This window comes from Microcaecilia unicolor, chromosome 2 (assembly GCF_901765095.1).
Source record: "Microcaecilia unicolor chromosome 2, aMicUni1.1, whole genome shotgun sequence".
Lineage (NCBI taxonomy): Eukaryota > Metazoa > Chordata > Amphibia > Gymnophiona > Siphonopidae > Microcaecilia > Microcaecilia unicolor.
In genome coordinates this window covers 283427476-283449053 of record NC_044032.1, presented here as the reverse complement: position 1 = coordinate 283449053, position 21578 = coordinate 283427476, and the positions used below count along the sequence as shown (strand labels likewise).

The 21578-nt window shown below is 41.9% G+C and overlaps 1 protein-coding gene across 1 annotated transcript in view; it reads left to right on the top strand.

Annotated features, from left to right (window-relative positions):
• The window catches only part of ADAMTSL1 (ADAMTS like 1), a 550999-nt gene that overhangs the window by 378050 nt on the left and 151371 nt on the right, over positions 1 to 21578 (top strand). The window lies entirely within an intron of this gene.

Sequence of the window (21578 nt, the reverse complement as noted above, 5' to 3'; positions counted from 1 at the left end):
GCTATGGAGATCGACAGTGGAAACACCCAAAGTGGTTTAGGATTCTCACGCGATCCGAGGAGGTCCTGGCGCAGCATTGACTCCGGATAATAAACCAACTGGGGGATTGGAGAGTGAGCTCTTCCCCCCGAAGATACCTGGAGCGGTTTCTGTGGAGAAATTCGACCTGGTGAAGCAAAGAAATGTCATAATGGACGCACTATGGGAAGTGCTGCAGAGTGTGAATGATTCTCTTCTTCAGATGTCAAAAATGTTTCAGGAATAAATATGTGATTATATCAATACTTATCTAACAAAGTGGAAGTCCAAGATATAAAAATAGAGACTTTGATTATGGAAATGGTTTCTCTATGAAAATCAGTTAATCTGGTAATGAAGGACAGTCATGTTTCTTGTAAAAAAGTGGAACTTCTGGAGAACCAATTAAGGAAAAATAACTTGAGAATGATAAATCTTCCTAAAATACCCTATATATAGAGTTATATTACTAGTGACTTTTGCCTTTGAATTGAACAATGTTTTGAAATTGTATTTCCGATACATGGCTGATAGTTTTTTGGGTTCAAAGATAAATATATTTCCTGATATATCAAGGGAATTGCAGACTAGGAGGTGTGAACTCTTGGCTTTTAAGCCAAGAATCATTGCCCTAGGTGGGACCTTCCTAGAGCAATTCCCTTGTAAGTGTTTTATTTCCTTATTACTTATTTGTTGAACCCAAGAAATTACAAGAGTTTGTGGAGTTAAAAGAACAGATGAAGAACCCTCTGCAGCATCTTCCTTTAGTTACCACTGTACCGGCTGCAATTACCGATTAACCTTCCTCCCTCAGAAAATATGAATTTGTAAGATTAACCACTTGGTGTTTTTCTTATTTTCTTTGAGATTGTTTTCCTGATCTTGGATCCCCCAATTGTGGACAATTATATATATTGTTGAGAGAAAATGTTTTTTCTTTTTCCTTATATTTATTTCTGTTTTTCCTTACATTTACGTGATAAATGTGAATGTAATTAAGTAAAATGATAAATTAAAAAAAAAAAAAAAAATCAATGCACTCTCCAAAGGGAAGATATATGAGAGCCCAACATCTTCCAATAGGTTTTATGGAGTGGACAGTGTCAGAATAAATGTCCCAAGGTAGCCGCTGGTTGGCTGCACTTAAAACAACAATCGGAGGTTCCAAAATGGGCTTTGTGTGCTCGAGAGGGAGATATATATAAATTTTTTGTAAGAGTATGACAGTTCCTAAGACTCTTAGTGAGTTATTCTTCCAATAATAGAATGCCCAAATCCGTCGACCGTTGTTGAGCCAAGGCTGTCAAATCATAAGAGGGAAACAAATTCAATAAAGGAACTTGTTGTTTGGCCTCCAAACTATAAATTTCAGTAAGTAATTTATGACTCTCTGCATTGAGGACAGAAGAGGGTAAAGAGGCCACATCAAGCTGAAATTATAAGTAGGAAAATACATCTCACTCATCTAAGCTGTATTTCATTCATAAAAAGGCATGAGATCACAACACACCCTCTTCAGTAATAGTCCTCCCTGTGGCACTCCACTATCTACCCTCCTCCACTGAGAAAAATGGCCATTTAACCCTACCTTCTGTTTTCTGTCCAGTAACCAATTCCTAATCCACAATAGAACATTGTGCCTATCCCATCAGTCTTTTAATTTTCTCAGGAGTCTCTCACTAGGAGCTTTGTCAAAAGCTTTGTGAAAACCTAGAAACACTACATCAACCGGCTCACCTTTATCAACATGTTTATTCACATCAAAGAAATGAAGCAAATTGGTGAGGCAAGGCTTCCCTTGGCTGAATCCATGCTGACTCTGTCCCATTAAACCATGTTTGTCTATATGTTCCATAATTTTATTGTTTATAATAGTTGCCACTATTTTGCCTGGCACTGACGTCAGGCTTACTGGTTTGTAATTTCCCAGATCATTCCTGGAACCCTTATTAAAAAATCTGCGTTACATTGGCCACACTCCAATCTTCAGGTATTATGGACAATTTTAGTGACATGTTATATAGATCACTAACAATACATCAGCAATTTCATTTGTGAGTACTTCAATATCCTAGGGTGCATGCCATCAGGTCCAGGTGATTTACACGTGAATTTGGCTCAGAATATCTTCCAGGTTCACCGAGATTTCTTTCAGTTCCTCCGCTTTGTCACTCTTGAAACCATTTCTGGTAGAGGTAGATCTCTTACATCTTTTTCAAGGAGCAAAGCAAAGAATTTATTCAGTCTCCCTGCTATGGCCTTGTCCTCCCTAAATGCCCCTTTTGCTTCTTCATGATCTAATGGTCCCACGGCTTTCTGCTTCTGATGTACCTGAAGAAGTTGTTACTGTGAGTTTTGGCTCTGTGAGAAGTTTATTTTCATATTCTCTTTTAGCCTTCTTTATCAACACTTTGCATCTAACTTGCCAGGGTTTATAGTGCTTCTTACTTTCCTCATTTGGGTCCTTTTTCTATTCTTTGAAGGATGTTCTTTTGGCTCTAATAGCCTCTTTCATTTCACCTTTCAACCATTCTGGCTGTTGTTTGCTCTTCTTTCCACCTTTATAAAACACCAGAAACCCTTGGTCTCAAATCCACCTGCATTTTATGTGTCAGCTGTCTGTTATATTGTTTAATGTCAGACTAAATTTTCTCCTTTCCATTGCTTTGGCTATCTGCCCTCATTTTCACAGAGAGATTCATTATTGTAGGTAGAGAACAGAGAAAGAGAGAGAAAACATTTTCCCCTTATTTAGGCATATATTTCTCATTGATCACAGAACTAGCGCCTGCCTCTGAGGTCTTTTCTGTGTCTGTTACAGATGTGTTCTAAACTGTTTTCCATTTCTTTATTTTTCTCCTCCCTCCCCACCTCTTGTTTTAATGGACTACTTTGTTGGAGCTATGCTTCACTTGGGTGCCCTTTTACTGTACTACATTAGGCGCTACCACACACCTAATATAGCTTAAAATGGTGTATTGCGGGACACGCGGAAGCATCCTGCGGTAAGTGCCAATTTAGTGGGCACTAATCCATGTACAAATTTTTTCTGGTTTTTGTAAAGGGCATGTCGGGAGCTGAGAGTGGGCATTCCTGCGAAGTTACCTTAGCGTACACTAACTGATTAGCGCAGAATCTCTGTGAGCCCATAGTGCCTACAAAAGGGGTGGTGGTAAGTGCTTACTCAGTAATTGTTAATCGGTCATTAGTAAAAATGGCCTTAGCACATGGGAAAAATCCAAGGAAGGGCACGCTAAGGCCATTTTTTGCTTAGTAAAAGGGGCCCTAAATGAGGGCTCCTAAGGGGAAGCCTTTCAGGATGTCAATAATTTTCCAGGACATTGTGGATTATGGTTTGTTACAAAACATCTATCTGTCTATCCATATACACACATTTTACAAGTAGGGCATTTTTCCTCAGAGAATACTATTTTCTTGTTTTGTTTTAATTGTAGAGTTTGGGAGTTTTGATTACTACAGCTAAATATTGCTATAAAATAATTTTAAAAGTTTCCTTTTAAACAGTGAGTTTGAATGTGCTGTGTATAATGATTTAAATATGAATAACATCACTGTGAAAAATACATAGACCTAAAAGGGCTCATTTACTAACAACAAGCATTGACTGCAGCAGGGGCTATTATATAACTCTGGGCCCTGGGACAGATAGCACACACGTGCACTGCGAGCCTACGCAAACTTAGCAAATGACCCCTCAAGAAAGAGAGTGAGAGCTTTGTTAAAATAACATTATGGTTTTTAGATGTTACAAGAAACCGTTTGAGATAAAACAGCAAAAAGGAGTGCTGGAATTTGTTTGCTGGAGTATCTCTTAACTCAGATTTTCCTGGCTTTTGTTAGAAGCATCATATTCCTCTATTGAACTTTTTGTTTTCAAGTATATCGGTCTGTTTTTGCTGCAGACTGACACAAGTAACCATTTTTATTACACTTCTGGCACTGAATAGACAGCAGATATAAAGCATGTAGATATATTACATTTTTCACTGTTTGCTTGTCCCAAGTATAATCATCATTCTGTGAAGGGATGATGAAGACAAGTTGACCTCTTGGTTTAGGTCAGATAAGAAAGATGGATCAGTTAAGTATTCTTTGTTGTTTATGTTTATTAAAAATTTTAATATACCGCCACTTCTATAAGAAGATCGCAGCGGTTCACAGTAAAATAAAATTGAAACAGAAAAGAACTCCAAAAATCAAGAGGTCAGAAACATTCATTCTACAGCAAACACACAATCAAATAGCTCAACTGAACAAGCAACCTGTAGCCAGCAACCTGCACTAAGGAGTCCTCTGACCAAGCTGCGGTAAAAAGGACCCTGTGGTAGCGGCGGGGACCATTTTTGCCATGCTCCGGGACCCTTTTTACCACAGCAGGTAAAAAGCCCTTAAAAAGACATAACCATGCAATAAGATGAGGTGGCAGTAAGGACTCCCGCGGTAACCCGTGGTAACCAGCAGCATGCGGTGCTGCCCGATTACTGCCAAGTTAGCACCGCTCAAGAAATTATGGAATTATTTTACATAGCACCGGAAATGACGCATGCTTGAGGTGGAACTACCGCTGGTGTCTGTGTTGGGCCGGTGGTAGTTACGGGTTGTCGCATGGCAACCCTTTAGTAAAAGGGCCCCTAAGTGATTGGAGGTGAAAAACCAAAAGCAAGAGAGAAAAAGTGGGGTTTCAAAAAGAACTTTAAAGTGTGAAAAGGATAGTTCTGAGCGCAGAACCAAAGGAAGGTTGTTTCAGACTTTAGGTGCCAGAAAGTAAAATGCAATGTGATGAGTAGAGTTATAGTGGACCTGTTTTGATGAAGGTAAAATGAGAATCAAATGATCAAAGGGAGCAAGAATGAGTATAAGGAATAATAAGAGAGAAAAGGTAGGCTGGAGAGCCACAGTGAGGAGTTTTGTGAGTAAGACAATTTTAAACCAAGATCAATAATTAACTTGGAAGCCGATGAAGGGGTAAGAGAATCCGACCTGTGAACTTTCCACAGAAGATGAACAGCTGCATTCTGCAACGTTTGCAGTCGGCGAGGTTGTAAAGTTCACAGTTCAGTGTAAACCACATTAGCATAAATCAGCTTCGTACAGTATGTAAAATACCCTGCGTGACATGGTAACCAGTCCTCTCTCCGAGGTTACCAGAGCACGCAGCATATTTTGCTCCAGTATTTTAACGGTTTTCTCCATTTACATACTCTATGAAGCTGATTTATTTGAACCATATTCACCCCTGAGGAAGGCATTGTGCCGAAACATGGCCCATGTAGGGTCTTTTGGATCAGTTTACTTTGGCAAATAAACTTTTTGTTTGCCTTGGTCATTTGGAACTTTCCTCACTTTCACCCTTGTTGTTTCTGCTAAGAAAAACATTTTAGGGTAATTCTATAAAGTGGAGGCTAACATTTATGCACATAAAGGTACCTTTGGCGTTAAACTGAAGGGCAGATTACAGTGGCTGAGCCTAATCCTGATTGAGTTTATTCTTGCTGATGTCTGTAGTAGTAAGGTTCACTAGCTTTAGGGTCATAGACTTGATACACTGTCTTTCTGTGGTACAACCAAAGTAATTTACATATTCTATGCAGGTACTTTCTCTGTCCCTTCTGGGCTCACAATCTGTTCTTTTGTACCTGGGGCAATGGAGAGTTAAGTGACTTGCCCAGGGTCACAAGGAGCTGCAGTGGGAATTTCTTACTGTCCGGAAGGTAGGCCAGAGCAGGCCAATGGCCTGGACAAATAACTAAAAAGAAGAACCAAAGAACCAAATAGAGGGACTGTACAGACCTGTCACATAGTTTAAAAATATTAACGACTAGTGTGTGTGAACTGTGTGGCAGTACTGCTGAGAATTTATGGGAGTTCAGTACACTTTGAGCATGGCAAAAATAGTGATATTATAATCTCTTTGGGCAAGGGACTTACACATATGAATTGCCTTAAAAGAAGCCTGCATGGAGGTATGTGCTTTAACATCAGCTCCATATTGCTACAGCATCCTCAGCTTCTATTATAACGAGATAAAGGAAGGTACCAGGAGCCAACTAACTTTGGAATGTTAGGAATTTATGGCTGGACAGGACAAAGAAGCCCCACCTGGAGTATTAATCCGCAAACGAACCTTTTCCGGAGATGCGAAGGTGGTAGAATGAGAGGACATGAAATGAGATTGAAGGGGGGCAGACTCAAGAAAAATGTCAGGAAGTATTTTTTCACGGAGAGAGTAGTGGATGCTTGGAATGCCCTCCCGCAGGAGGTGGTGGAAATGAAAACGGTAACGGAATTCAAACATGCGTGGGATAAGCATAAAGGAATCCTGTGCCGAAGGAATGAATCCTCAGGAGCTTAGTCAAGATCGGGAGGCGGGGCTGGTGGTTGGGAGTGTTGGATTATTTGTAGTAAATAATTAGCAGATTTTAGTACACACAGCTTCAGCTTTAGAAATGTTAATTTCTTTCTTCATCTCTCTCTCATTCACCCCTGAATAATTCACTGCTGAGTCACCTTAAAGTTGAAGTAACAAAACATCTGTTTACTCACAGTTTGTAGTTAGATTATAATCAGACAGGCTTTTATATACATATTACTATACATTTGTATTATCAGCTCCTTCCATGTGCTTAGATGGTAATGGATGCTCACACCACCATAGATCCTCTCAGGTTAGGAGAGATCATGAGCTCCATGTGCTCCATGTGCTGCATGTGCTGCATCTAACCCCCACAGGAAGTTGCATAGCTGTGTGACCTCTCTAAGTAATTCACATCAGAGGTCACAGAGTAATCACAGAGAAATAATAGGTGACAGGCAATGCATGTAAAAATACAATACATTCCAACAAACCCCTTCTCATGCATAACTGTCATGCAATTATTTATTCATACAAAGTCCAAGCTTTATACGCAGATTCACAAAATGTTCTCTGGGTAACGGTTTGGTCATGATGTCAGCTGTCATCTCACTGGTGTGACAATAGTGTAGACTGATGACCCCTTCTTTCGCCAACTCTCGCACGTTGTGGTATTTCGTTGCGATGTGCTTGGTACGTGACTGAACCTTGTCATTCTGTGACAGTCGGATGCAGCTCTGATTATCTTCCATTATCTGGATTGGTCTCTGTTCAGCTATACCAAAATCCAGCAAAAGTTTTTCAATCCACATCAGTTCTCTGCACGCTTCCGATGCTGCCACATATTCAGCTTCTGTAGAAGACAAACTCACAATACTTTGTTTATGACTGGCCCATGAAATTTGTACATTTCCATACATAAACACATATCCACTTGTGGATTTATAATCAGAATGATCCCCTGCCCAATCTGAATCACAGTAACATATTAGTTTTGGATTACTATTGGCTGAAATCTTTAATTTACAATCAATGGTACCCTTTAAATACCTTACCATCCTTTTAACTGCAGTCCAATCTGATTTGGTAGGTGAGCTGACCCTTCTGCTCAAAATTCCTACTGCATTTGCTATATCAGCCCTGTATGTGGTAGCTAGATATAAAAGCTTACCTATGGCTGATCTATATTGGATGTTATCTGGTAAAGGTTCTCTTACTGTTTCATCCTTCAGAAAATCAGTGATCATGGGAGTGCTTACAACTTGGGCATCTTGCATACCTAAACTTTCAATAAGCTCATTTATTTTCTGCTTCTGGCTTAGAAGATAAGAACCATCATTTTGTTTCTCAATTTCTATACCAAGATAGTATGACACATTACCAAGTTCTTTTATCTCAACATTCTGGTTTAAACACTTTACAATGTCCTTGTACTCTTGCTCACTTTTGCTTGCAATGAGCAGATCATCAACAAAAGCTAAAATGTATGCATATTGTCCATTTGTGCACCTAGTGTACAAGCATTTATCTGCTTCACCTTGCTTAAATCCTAAATTTGTCAATATTTCATGCAATTTTTCATTCCAACATTTTGCACTTTGCTTTAATCCATAAAGACCTTTGTTTAATTTACACACTAGCTGTCTTTGTTTTGTATTTATGAAACCTGTTGGCTGTTCCATGTACAAGTCTTCAGTTATATCTCCGTGAAGAAACGCTGTTTTCACATCAATGTGGTTGACTTGCATGCCTTTTGAGACTGCAATGCTCAGAAGTGTTCTGATTGTCGTGTGTTTCACTACAGGTGCAAACACTTCATCAAAATCTTCTCCATATTTTTGAAGATATCCCTTTGCCACTAATCTGGCTTTATACCTTTCCACTTTTCCTTGTGCATTCCTTTTTAACTTGAATACCCATTTGCATCCTATAGCTTTCTTGCCAGGAGGTAATTTTGTAAGAATCCAAGTATTATTTTTATCCAATGCATCAATTTCTTCTTGTGCAGCTTTATGCCATTCAGCAGCTTCTTCTGCTGGCATTTTCTCAATCTCATCCCATGTTAAGGGCTCTTGAGCTTCTGCTGACTTTGTTAGGTAAGACAGTCTTGGGGGTGGAACACCTTTGTTTTCCCTGGATGAGCGTCTGACAACAGGTTGGTCTGACCTTTCCGCATCCTCTAAATCTGAGAGTTCTTCTCCAATTGATTCCCCTTCTCCAACTGTACTGTCTTCTTCAATGATCCTTTCTGTGTCTGCTTCCTCTGCCTGTTCCTCGTTAGATACAGGTGAGTTGCTTTCAGACATCTGCCTTGGTATGGCATTTATATACACTGGCATGTCTATTATGGTTCTAGTTTCATATTCTGGATGATAAGGCTCATCTGGGATAATCCAGCCTTTATCAACCCTTTTGTTTTCATCAAAATATGTAACATGTCTTATGCCAACAATGCCAGTTTTCAGATTCAAAATTCTATATCCTTTGTGTCCTGGAGCATAGCCAACTAAAATGCCCCTTTCTGTTGTGGAATCCAGCTTATGCCTTCTTTGTTTTGGTACATGAGCATATGCTGTACTTCCAAATGTTCTTATGTGTGACAGGTTTGGCTTCCTACCATGCCATGTCTCATGTGGTGTGCACTCCGCGCCTTTAGTTGGCATTCTGTTTTGTAGGTACACTGCTGTGAGAATGGCTTCCCCCCATAATCTTTTAGGGAGATTGCTATCTGACAGCATACATCTGGTCATTTCCACAAGTGACCTAAATTTTCTCTCTGCAACAGAATTTTGCTCTGGTGTATAAGCTACTGTTGTGATATGCTGAATGCCTTCTTGTTCTAGAAATGTGCGCATGCTTTGTGAAGTGAACTCACCACCATTGTCGGTCTGAAGAACCTTTGGTTTTCTTTCAAATTTATTGCTCACCATGGCTACGTATTTCTTCAGCATGTCTGTGACTTGACTTTTTTCTTTCAGCAAATAGGCCACACAGTATCTAGAGAAATCATCCAAGAATATTAGCACAAATCTGTTATTTCCCAATGATGGGATATTAAACGGTCCACATAAGTCACTGTGTATTAAGTCCAGTACTTTATTACTCCTATTTCCTGTGTATGCAGGAAATGAGGGTCTCACACCTTTTTGAGTAACACAGTCTATGCATTTCTCCATTTTACCAGCATCTGCACTTATCTGAATGCCTGTGGCTAGTTGCCTACTGTAAAGATCCTGGATCACCTTAGAATCACGATGTCCCAGGCGGCGGTGCCAGATTTCCAGACTACATTTACCATCATTCTTCCTTACTTGCGCCATATGTGAGGCTTCACCTGAAATGCTCAGTTTATAAACATCATTATGCATAAAAGCTTCAGCATACACTTCATCATTTTTAGAGATTGTGCACTTACTGTTTTCAAAATGAATCACAAATCCCTTCTTATCTAATGTAGATACACTAAGCATATTGCAAACTGCTTGGGGAATATACAAGACATCACTTACAGGAATTTCTTTAACTTCATTAGACACTTTGCATTTTAAGAATCCAATACCTTTTGCTTGGATCTTAGCAGTCCCTGCGTTTGCAGTTTTAAGAATACCTTCCTCTGGACACATTTCCTGAAAGAAATCCTTACAATTGGTTAAATGGCATGTACTCCCTGAATCCAAAATCCAAGTACTTTCATTTGAATTATTATTTACCATAGTCAAAGATTTTTCTGCCATTAGAAAACCCTTGTGTTTATCTTTGTCCTTCATACATTTCCTGGTTTGAAAATTCTTTAGTTCCATTGGCTTAGGTGAGCTAGAGGGAGTGTTTTGTGTTTCCTTACACCATTTAGATACATGTCCCTCCTTTCCACATGAGTAGCAAATCAGCTTGCCCTTGGGTGGAGTTTTCCCATAGCTCCGCCTTCCTCTGTTCTTTGCCAAGAAATTTGTTTCATTTCTCTCTGACTTGCTTTGAGAACACATCTCCTCAGAATCATTTACTATGCATTCCTGCCTTAGTTTTGATGTTGTCTGTTCAAAAGATTGCCCTTCAATGGCCTCATTTACAGACCTAAAAACATCAAACTTCTTTGATAGTGAGGTAAAAGAAATGCTCTTTTCAATGCATCACACATGGGAATTCCAGAAAGTTCTAGCTTTTGAAATGAAGACATAAGATGCATAATGTGATCATTACATTTACTTTTATCCCTTAATTTGGTTTCATTCAACTCTGCCAGCCAAATTGGTTGCTGCTTTGCATATGTAGTTGCATACATAGTTCTCAGTTTATATAAAATGTCCTTTGGTGTATCTTTTCCCTCCACTAATATGGCTTGTTTCTCTGAGAGAGCTTCCAAAAGCATGCACTTCACATAATAGTTTGCATTGTCCCATTCAGCCATATTTTCAGCTGTTCTGTCTTGGTCTAAGCATATATTTAATCCTTTTGCTCGAAGGAGACATATGAATCTTAGTTCCCAATGCTGATAATTAAACTCAGTTAATTTAGGCACCTTGAGAGAATAGAACAATGGTGAATTTCTTCCCTCAGCCATTTTCTTAGCCTTCTGTCTGCTGTGTGGGGGGAGAGAGAGACAGACTGAATCTTTCCTTTAAAACTTAAGAGAAAAAAAATGTGGCCTTTTTTTCTGCCTGGTAATACTTCTCTTCTTTTTCAATTCCTGGACCCTGGGCCCATAACCCTTTTGTTGGATTATTTGTAGTAAATAATTAGCAGATTTTAGTACACACAGCTTCAGCTTTAGAAATGTTAATTTCTTTCTTCATCTCTCTCTCATTCACCCCTGAATAATTCACTGCTGAGTCACCTTAAAGTTGAAGTAACAAAACATCTGTTTACTCACAGTTTGTAGTTAGATTATAATCAGACAGGCTTTTATATACATATTACTATACATTTGTATTATCAGCTCCTTCCATGTGCTTAGATGGTAATGGATGCTCACACCACCATAGATCCTCTCAGGTTAGGAGAGATCATGAGCTCCATGTGCTCCATGTGCTGCATGTGCTGCATCTAACCCCCACAGGAAGTTGCATAGCTGTGTGACCTCTCTAAGTAATTCACATCAGAGGTCACAGAGTAATCACAGAGAAATAATAGGTGACAGGCAATGCATGTAAAAATACAATACATTCCAACAGGGAGGCGGGGATAGTGCTGGGCAGACTTATACGGTCTGTGCCAGAGCCGGTGGTGGGCAGTGGGACTGGTGGTTGGGAGGCGGGGATAGTGCTGGACAGACTTGTACGGTCTGTGCCAGAGCCGGTGGTTGGGAGGCAGGGCTGGTGGTTGGGAGGTGAGGATAGTGCTGGGCAGACTTATACGGTCTGTGCCAGAGCCGGTGGTTGGGAGGAGGGGCTGGTGGTTGGGAGGCGGGGATAGTGCTGGGCAGACTTATACGGTCTGTGCCCTGAAGAGCACAGGTACAAATCAAAGTAGGGTATACACAAAAAGCAGCAAATGTGAGTTATCTTGTTGGGCAGACTGGATGGACCGTGCAGGTCTTTTTCTGCCGTCATCTACTATGTTACTATGTTATATGTAAGAAGCAGAATAAAAAGCAGGAAAGAATATTCTGGAACATGGGAGGGATGAAGACTGGGCGAGAGATGATAGGTGTAAAGAATAGATAGGCAGATGAGAGGGAAGGGATAGAGAGCTGGGTGAAAAAACTATAAAATGAGATAATGCCTTATTCCCTGGTGGGAGAATCTGGTGAGCACTTGGGAAGCCAGGTGACTGCTAGCTCTTTCCACTTCTAATCTTTTTTTTTTCTTTCTTATGTTTTAGTAAGCTGTTTGTGCACTGCTTCTGCTATGTTCTTGTCTGTCATTTGAAGTAAAGTGGTGGATGATGGGGGAAGGGAGGGTTTGATGCTGGGCTAGGTGGATGGATGGGGAGGTAGGGAAGGTCTGATGCTGGGCTAGTGGAATGGATGGGGGGTAAGGAAGGGCTGATGCTGGGCTACAGGGATGGATAGATATGGGGTAGGGAAGGGAAAGGTGGGAAAGGGAAGGGCTGATGTTGGGTTACGGGGATGGTTGGGGGTAGAGAAGGGAAAGGTTGATGCTGAGCTACAGGGATGGATGTGGATGTGTGTGTGTGTGTGGGGGGGGGGGGGGGGGGGTTAGGGAAGGAAAGGGCTGATGCTGGGCTACAGGACAATTTCTAATTTTTGGTCCTTTATTCTGTAACTGATGTGACCGAGTAGGTGAGAGATTCTTCTGGCATGTGGTTTGTATGGCGATCTCAGTCTGGCTTTTCCAGTGAGTTACATATTGCTGTTGTGTGTATTCACTTCTGCCTTTTGAAGGGTACTGTTATTTGAATTGTTGTGAAGGTTTGCATCATAGGGTCTAAGAAGTCTCTTTGCAGGATTTAATGTTACTTCACAAAGTACCTGGCAGTGAAGGGATCTTGTGTTCCTATTATTGATCTGCTACCAGAATTTGAATGCATTTTTCCTATGAAAAGCTATAAGAACCAAAGGGGGGGGGGGAGACTCAGATATTTATATACCTGTTTGCTTAATCAGGCATTTATATTTGTGATAAAGCGAAGTTTGAAGGATATATGCTTTTGCTGTAATTATATTGCATGATCCTGTCTTGTGTGTTGAAATGTTTGCCATTATAGTAGACTTATGTCTGGTCAAGTTTATGATATGGGATAATGTAAGTATGTTTTAAAATATCAGTTTTTCCATTATATATGTATATGGTTTATGTTGATGCAAGGTAGCTGTTGGGCAGACTACTTAGAAATCAATTATCAAGTGTATTCTAAGGCATTATTGTGTAGTATCCCAAGAAACACTATTCATACCTGTATACATAGTGCTCACTCATATTAGCTCTGGGCCCACCCAAAATGTCAGGTCTGTCTACACCACTGTCCAAAAGCAATTAAATCCTGTAGATTTTTACAGAAAGAAAAATGATAGAAGTATGAGACTCATGGGACATCCTGTCTTCCAACACCCTAGCACTTGCTTAGACCTGGTGTTATTTTTTACAGCAGTAAGGCACCTTTGTTTCGGTCACTCTTTTCTGATCATTGGGGAGGAATACAAAATGAGCTCATTTAAATGACCTTAACTACATTTGCATGCTATCTGTGCTAAGGTCTGGGATGCTCGTTGTTTGCTTCTCTAGAACCCTCTGATAATTCAGTGCTGGTAAATGCGGGCGCTAGTAGAGCGGTAGTGGCCTGTAGTGCTCGCATTTACTTTTGATCATCGGCGCCTAGCTTCACTGAATCATTTCAGAGATTAACAGGTTTTGTGCATGCAGCCACTCCCCAGCGGTGTACCGAGGGCGGGACGGTGGGAGCGGTCTGCCCCGGGTGCCTGCTGCAGGAGGGGTGCAGGGAGCAGCCGCGCAGCTGTTGACTCCACTGGTTCCCTGCTCCCTCTGATGTTACTTCCTGTTCCAGGGCAGAGGGAGCAGGGAACCTGTGGAGCCGACAGCTGCACAGTTGCTTCCAGCACTCCAGGAGGTAACAACAATGCACTTGGGGGGGGGGGGAGCTTGGAGGTCATGCACCGGGGGAGAACGACACTGCACCCGAGGAGGTGTGCGCAGGTGGCGATCCACCCTTGGTGGCAGACGACCAAGAAACACCACTGCCACTCCCTCAGCAGCCACACAGACATTCACTGTTTTTAAACTCATTACTTCCTCCCTCTCTCCACCCATCCCTTTCTCGTGGCAATGAGGGCACAGCATTAGCTCCACCCCATCCATACAGGAAGAGAAGTCCAGCCTTTTCTGCCTTTGTCTCACAGTCACTATTACTACTACTTATCTTTTCTATAGTGCTACTAGATCTTGTGAAAAAAAGACCCCTTTCCCAATCTGATTCCTGGCCCATGAAAAAAAAAAGTTCCAGCATCTGAACGGGATACAGTGTGATAACTCATGAATAGGGTGCAACAAGTTATGGAGTCTCAGCATTTCTTGGTAGGAAACAAAACTCTGACATGCCTACAAGGGCATAAAAGGACATCATGTGTCAACCAGATATAAACTGTTCCACATTATCGGTGCTTACACACATGCGACTCAGCTCCTTTTAAAATATCAGGTCCAGAAACCTGAAACCAGAAAGCTAAGCACCGATTCCTATGAACCTCGTATTAGACAAAGAGTCACGTGGGGAAATCAACCCCTGAAACTAGGTCAAAAACACAAATTGAAGACATATCTTTTTCTTCAAACCTTCTAATCTGAGATTCGTGCCTTACAGCCCCTTATATTTAATGGCCAGAAACCTTTAGCACAACTCAGCAGACCGCCTCCAGGAATGAGGTCTTTTAACTACTGGTTACCTTCCAGATTTTAAAGTGTCAGGATTTAAAAGTTCAATTAGTTATCTTAATGGTACATAAAAAAAAACACTGAAATGCAAGAGAAAGCAGAATCGACTACACTGAAGCACTGGGTTTTACTTACTAGCAAATGATTTTAAGGCAGCCAGGCACTGCAAACAGATCCATCCATAATTCAATAGCTAGTCCATCTGTTCCAAGCACCCTGCCATGAGTTCCCCATTCAGGGAGGAAATAAACTCTGAGGACAAATTATGAAGCTATTTACAGTACAAGCTTGACCAGCACTTTCACAGTAACCAAAAGCTGCAGTAAAAAGGTGCATTCCTGGAGGTTTGTAATATTATCAATAGAAATCAAACAAAATAAAATGGAGGTTTGTATAAACTGTATGGGGTGGGGGAGGAGACAGAAAGAAGAAGAAGAAGAAGAACCAGACTCCACAGAAAACAAAACCAATCAGGAATAGCTGAAAACAACCAAGGAATAGTAAAAGAATGGTACAGGATCAATGCAATGAATGAATCGAACCTTTTAACAGATTTAAAAGTGTGGTATTCAAAAAGTTACAGTCTCACAAGAGAGACGGGAAGGGAGGGAATTGAAGTAAAGTGCAGACTGATTTTTTTTTTCATTTTCTCCACACAGAAGTTAACATATTGAAACAAACAGAAATGCTGCTACCGATACTCTCTTGGATGTCATGCATCCACATACCATACATATATAACTGTTCTTTGTTTGTGGTCTCATCACTTAGACCCTGAAAGGACTCAGATGGCAGATGTTTACGCCATATTGGTACATTAGAATCAAACTAGTGGTTAAGCATGTGTATAGGTTGGGAGGGTGAGGGAGGGGGGCACTGCCCCCAAACACTGCAGGACAGAGTGACTTTGAGGGGCATAATTGAAAGGCGCCGGCCATCTCTATGGGCGGCCATCTCCGGCACTGGCACCACAAGTGGGTGGAGCCAACCTTATTTTCAAAAAAGATGGCCGGCCATCTTTTTCTTCGCTAATACGGTTGGACCTGGCCAAATGTCAGAGATTGCCGGGTTTGAGATGGCCGGCATCGTTTTTCGACCATAATGGAAAAGAATGCAGGCAATCTCAAACCCGGCGAAATCCAAAGCATTTGGTCGTGGGAGGAGCCAGCATTTGTAGTGCACTGGCCCCCCCTCTAGATTCTACCAAGTAAAACAATAAGGCTGCATCTCAGCTCCCTGGTCCCCTAATTGCGGAGTGCCACAAGACTCTCCTCTCTCCCCAATCCTGTTTAATATAATGATGGCACATCTAGGTTATGTACTTGAATCAAATGGTTTCTATTTGTGCACCTACAGACCTCAGTTGGGTGCCAACATTTACACCAGCTTTCAGCAGGCATGACTTCACAGGAAGTGCATCAAGCTAGTATTCTGAAAGGGCACTGGGAGCCCCTTACAGAACAATATCTTAGTGCGGATCATAACGACACCTAACTTATGGTGCCATTTACTGAGTCAGTCCCTAAGTGTGTAAATGTCATCCTGCCTATGCCCCAGACATGCCCTACCTTTGAATGCCCTTTAAGTTTAAACACTAGGGCATATGTGCACATAAATTATAGAATAGTGCTTAACATACTGCAGTAATTTATGCACCTATGCATACACTTGTGTATGTGGATGGCAGTATTCTCAGAGACGCCCAGAGTGGACCGTCCCAAAGCTAGAGATTTACCACTGCAATGCTGGAGATTTAAGCCAAGGAGTGAGATTTCTCTCGCAGGCCCCTGCCAAGTCTTAAACCAGCTCTAGCATATGCACATTCCAAAATCTGACATGTTCTAATCCAGTGGTTCCCAAGCTTGATCCTGGAGGCAACCCAGCCAGTCAGGTTGTCAGGATATCCACAATGAATATTCATGAGATGGGTTTGCATGCAGTGGAGGCAGTATATGCAAATCTCTCTCATGAATAGTCATTGTGGATATCCTGAAGATCTGACTGACTGGGGTTCCTCCAGAACCAGTTTTGGGAACCATTGTTCTAATTAATAAATAGAAAATTAAAAAAAACCTTTTTCTACCTATGCTGTCTGGTAATTTTACTTTTGCAATCATGTTGGTCCCAGTCTCTGGTTTCTGCTTTCCTCAATCTTCTCTGAGTCCCATCCCATCAGTTCACTATTTCTCCTTCTTCCCTGCAGATCCAGGCATCATTTAGCTCTCTCCCCCCTCCCCATTTGGTGTGGTGTGGCAGCTCTCTCCCTTCCCTCCCCTCATGGCATGGCAGCTCAGTTCTTTCCCTCCCCTCTCCTTACCCTCATGATTTGACAGTTCAGTCCTTTCCCTTTTGCCCTTCCATTGCAATAAGGCAGCACTCTCCCTTCCCGGATTTGGCAATACTCTGTCTCTCTCACTCCCTCACCACCAGTCCCCCCAGTCCTTTAAGCATCTCGTCTTAGATTGCCAGCAGTGCTGAGAACAGGCTACATCAGTCAGCTCGCAGGACTTTCCCTGTGCTTGTACTTCCTGATTCCGGAGGAGACGGGACAGGCAGAGGAAAGGTCCCATGTGCTGGCTAATGTAGCCTGTTCTCAGCGCTACCGCCACTGCCGGCAATCTAGGTGAGACAAAGGACCTGGAAGGGGGGGTGAGGAAGCCAGAAAGAGTGAGAGTGAATTGCCAAATTGGGGAAGGGAGATCACTGCCTTACAACAAGTAGAGGGGAAAACAAGCACCAATGTTGGAGAAAAAAGCACTTGTGTGTGTGAGCTGGAGAAGAGAGCCCAATACGTGTGTTGCACGCCTCATGCATGTGACTTGGTATGTCTGTATTCTACCAATTGAAGTGTGCAAATGGCTGCTACATATAGGTGATCATTTATAAAATGAGAGAGTAAAGGTGCAATTTGATAACAGTGTGCCTGTGCATATAGACACCCACAGGTGCCTGATTCATGCATATGCTATATAGGAAAGTGGCACTTACTTTCCATTATAGTATACATGCTTAAGATCTAAACGCATGTATACATTTAGGCATGAGCACTTAAAGCAACCATAGAGCTGCTATAAATGCTCATGCCTATGGTCTAGTAATATGTGTAGTTACATGTATAACTCTGTGCTTCCTTTCCCCTTCCCCGCTCATGCTATGCCTAGACACTACCTCTTCTGCAAACTAACCACTATCACAGGTGTGCATGTAGTTACACAACAGTGCTTATGTAGTGTATTGGCATATATACTGTCATTCTAAATGTTTAAGCATATTACTGGTGCAGAAAGGATAGTGTCCACTTCATAGAATTACTCCAATTGCACCACACACAATGAAAAGAACATTTACACAACAATTACATGTGTAAATAACTAGCATTCTGGCATATACAGAAATATGTGTGCACATACATGTGTAAGTGCCAAAAATCTCTAAATATGAGCCTATCCTACATAGCACATCGGTGTTCACATAGGTAGAATCTGGGAGGACCACGGGCAGTACTTAGGTGTGTAACATAGAATACTACAAGTTACACGTGTATCTGCAGCATCTAGATGGAAGCATTTGCACTAGCTGTATGGCTGGTATAATTACTCACATCTAAATTATAGGTATGTATCTAACCTGTTATGCTAAGTTATGTTAAGTCAGGAACCTTGGAATACAGTTGGAGTCAACACTTACTCTGATTCCCCAAATCCAAGCAACCTTCAAGAGCTGCTTCTACTATTTGCGACAGTTACGCTGCCTCTCTCCTTACATCGAGAAGGTAAATCTTATCCCAGTTGTGCATGCCATGGTAACATCAAGACTGGATTACTGCAATGCACTATACAATGGTCTGACTACAAAGGGCCTGCACCAGCTCCACTTGATTCAGAATGCAGCAGCAAGACTCAAAGAAGGTTGCAAGCGATGTGACCACATCACACCATTTTTGCAAAAACTTCATTGGCTACCACTACAATACAGGGCTAAATTTAAAACTCTATGTCTGATCTTCAAGGTCCTGAAAGGAAATGGCCCCGAGTATCTGAAGAATAGGATGATCCTCCACACACTGCCAAGGACACTAACCAGCTTATTTTCGAAAGAGAAAGACGCCCATATTTGACCCAAATCGGGGGATGGGCGTCCGTTTCCTGTGGGCGCCCAAATAGGTATAATCGAAACCCGATTTTTGGTGTCCTCAACTGCAGTCCGTCACGAAGTGAACAAAGATCATGGGGGGCGTGTCGGAGGTGTGGCGAAGGTGGGACTAGGGCGTGGTTATCGGCCGAGGAGAGATGGGCGTCTTTAGCTGATAATCGAAACAAGAAGGGCGTTTTTGATGAGAATTTATCCGCTTTATTTGGACCCTTTTTTTCAGGTCTAAGTCCCAAAAAAGTGCCCCAACTTACCAGATGACCACCGGAGGGAATCAGGGATGACCTCCCCTGGCTCCCCCAGTGGTCACTAACCCCCTCCCACCAAAAAAAACCCCACTTTACAAACTTTTTTTCCCAGCCTGTATGCCAGCCTCAAATGCCGTACCCACCTCCATGACAGCAGAATGTGTTCTATCCTCTGACAGCCTTTCCCTGGTTCTGATGTGGGTCTCGGGTGAGTGTGACACCTTTCCTGTTAAGGGCACTGCAAAGTCACATCAGCAATGCATTGTGGTGGGTGTAGGTTATTGGGCTCCGTGATTCCACTAGCTTGTGTTAAATGCTCACGATGTTGGTAGTTGGTAGGCTGTACTCCCATGGTTCTTTTCCCTCTGCTTACTGGGTCAGAGTGTGCCCTGTTTTGTTTCCGGTAGTCCATGAGGTAGTGGCCATTTGTGTAAGACAGTTTTAGATCCCTTTCATGTGTTAGCTACGTTACAGCACTTAGTTCTTACCTTGAATGTTGCTGAAAGAGGGCATTGTACACCATTCTGCCAGCTCGGACCTACTGCTAATCTCAGTACCAGTGAGACTCGTTGCTAGTGGGGCACAACCTCTGATCTGCAGTTAACTGTGAGTAAAGGTGCTTATTCAAATAAAGGACGTTTTCAGCGAGATTAGTCTTCAGGTGTGAACTGGTGTGCCAAGGTTATACAGCAGCAACAAGTCCTGTCCCTGGAGCATTTTTAGTGGGTACTGCAGTGCACTTAAGGCAGGCAGACCCAGGTCCATCCCCCCCACCTGTAACACTTGTGATGGTAAATGGGAGTCCTCTAAAACCCACTGTACCCACATGTAGTTGCCCCCTTCACCCCTAAGAGCTACAGTAGTGTTGTACATTTGTCCCTCCCACGACCAAATGGCTTGGATTGGGACGTTTCTGAGCTGGGCATTTTTAGTTTCCATCATCGCTAAAAAAAAACCCGCCCATCTCAGAAAGGTCCAAATCCATGGCATTTGGTCTGTCCAAACCGTATTTTCGAAATGAAAGATGGACGCCCATCTTTTTCGATAATACGGTCTGTCCTGCCTCTTCACATACCCGTTTTCGGACATAGAGGCCCATGGAGATGGGCGTTTGCGTTCGATTATGCCCCTCCATGGTCCTCCCAAGAACTTTCACTAACTACACCCTCTCCAAAAGACATTACACGATGTGATACCTGCAAGCGATCCTTCTCCAGAGTAACCCCCACACTCTGGAATGCATTGCCTGAAAGGCTCCGCTTAACACAAGACTACCTCTACTTCAGGAAGCAGGTGAAAGCTTGGCTCTTCAATCAAGCCTTTAATGGAAGAAGTAACTAACTTGTTAATCTCACTCACACACACAAGGATTGACTTGGGCTGCACAGACTGCAGCAGGACATGTTTATCCACTCCTACCCTAGCTGAGGTAATATTTAACCATCTCTCTGACCTCATGTGCAACTTTCTTCAAATCAATCACCTTACTTTCTAATTCTTCCTACTTTCTTACTCATCATCTATATGTTACAACTTTGCCTTACCCTTCACTACCAATTATAATGTTCTACTACATATTGTGTTGTCATTGCAAGTAGTATACCATGCCATACTTTGTATTGTTGTTCAAATATTTTTACTGCTCTAATTGCCTCCTGCTCATGTTTGATCTATTCTTACTGTACACTGCCTTGAGCGGATTCCTTCAAAAAGGCGGTAAATAAATCCTAATAAATAAATAAATAAAATACCATTCTATACAGGATAGTAGACTCCAATTTGCCTTTAGAGAATAGAGTGGTCAACTGGATTCAGATTTGCCCGACAGGGTTGATTCAGTTCTGGGGTTGCCCTATAGCATGCAGAGACTTGCAATTCTGATTTCCCTATTGCATTCCCTAAGAAAAGCAAGACTACAAGTCCCTGCATGCAATGGGGTAAACCCAGAACTAGATCAACCCTGTTGGGTGAATCTAGATCCAGTTGGCAACCTTAATGGCACCTAAATCTAGGCACACTGTTACAGAATTGCCCTCTTACTGCTCGGTAAGTGCAAACTGTACCACACTTTAGTAAAGGCCTCTTAATGTTTGGGAGAGGCCATATGGTTCTTATCTGCCATCATTCTAAATTTCTTGCCACGTTGGATGTTTTATATAAGGATTTTCAGTACTGCCACGATCCTTTATAAACATCGTAGGCAGCAAGAGGTGCAGAGCAGAGTCTATCCTAAAACCCTGTTTTGCATCAGTGTTGTTTTAGCTGATGCAAGACAGGATAAGCAGCCAGAAAGATACCTCCTAGAGAGAAAGGAGTAGAACAGTAGAATCTGTTTCAAAGAAAACGTTTGATTCTTTAAAAAATTGGTGGGTCTATAATACTGTATGATTAAAGTCATTTTTATTTAATGGATCTCTGCCAGCGTTGTTTTTGAAAGCATCTCTC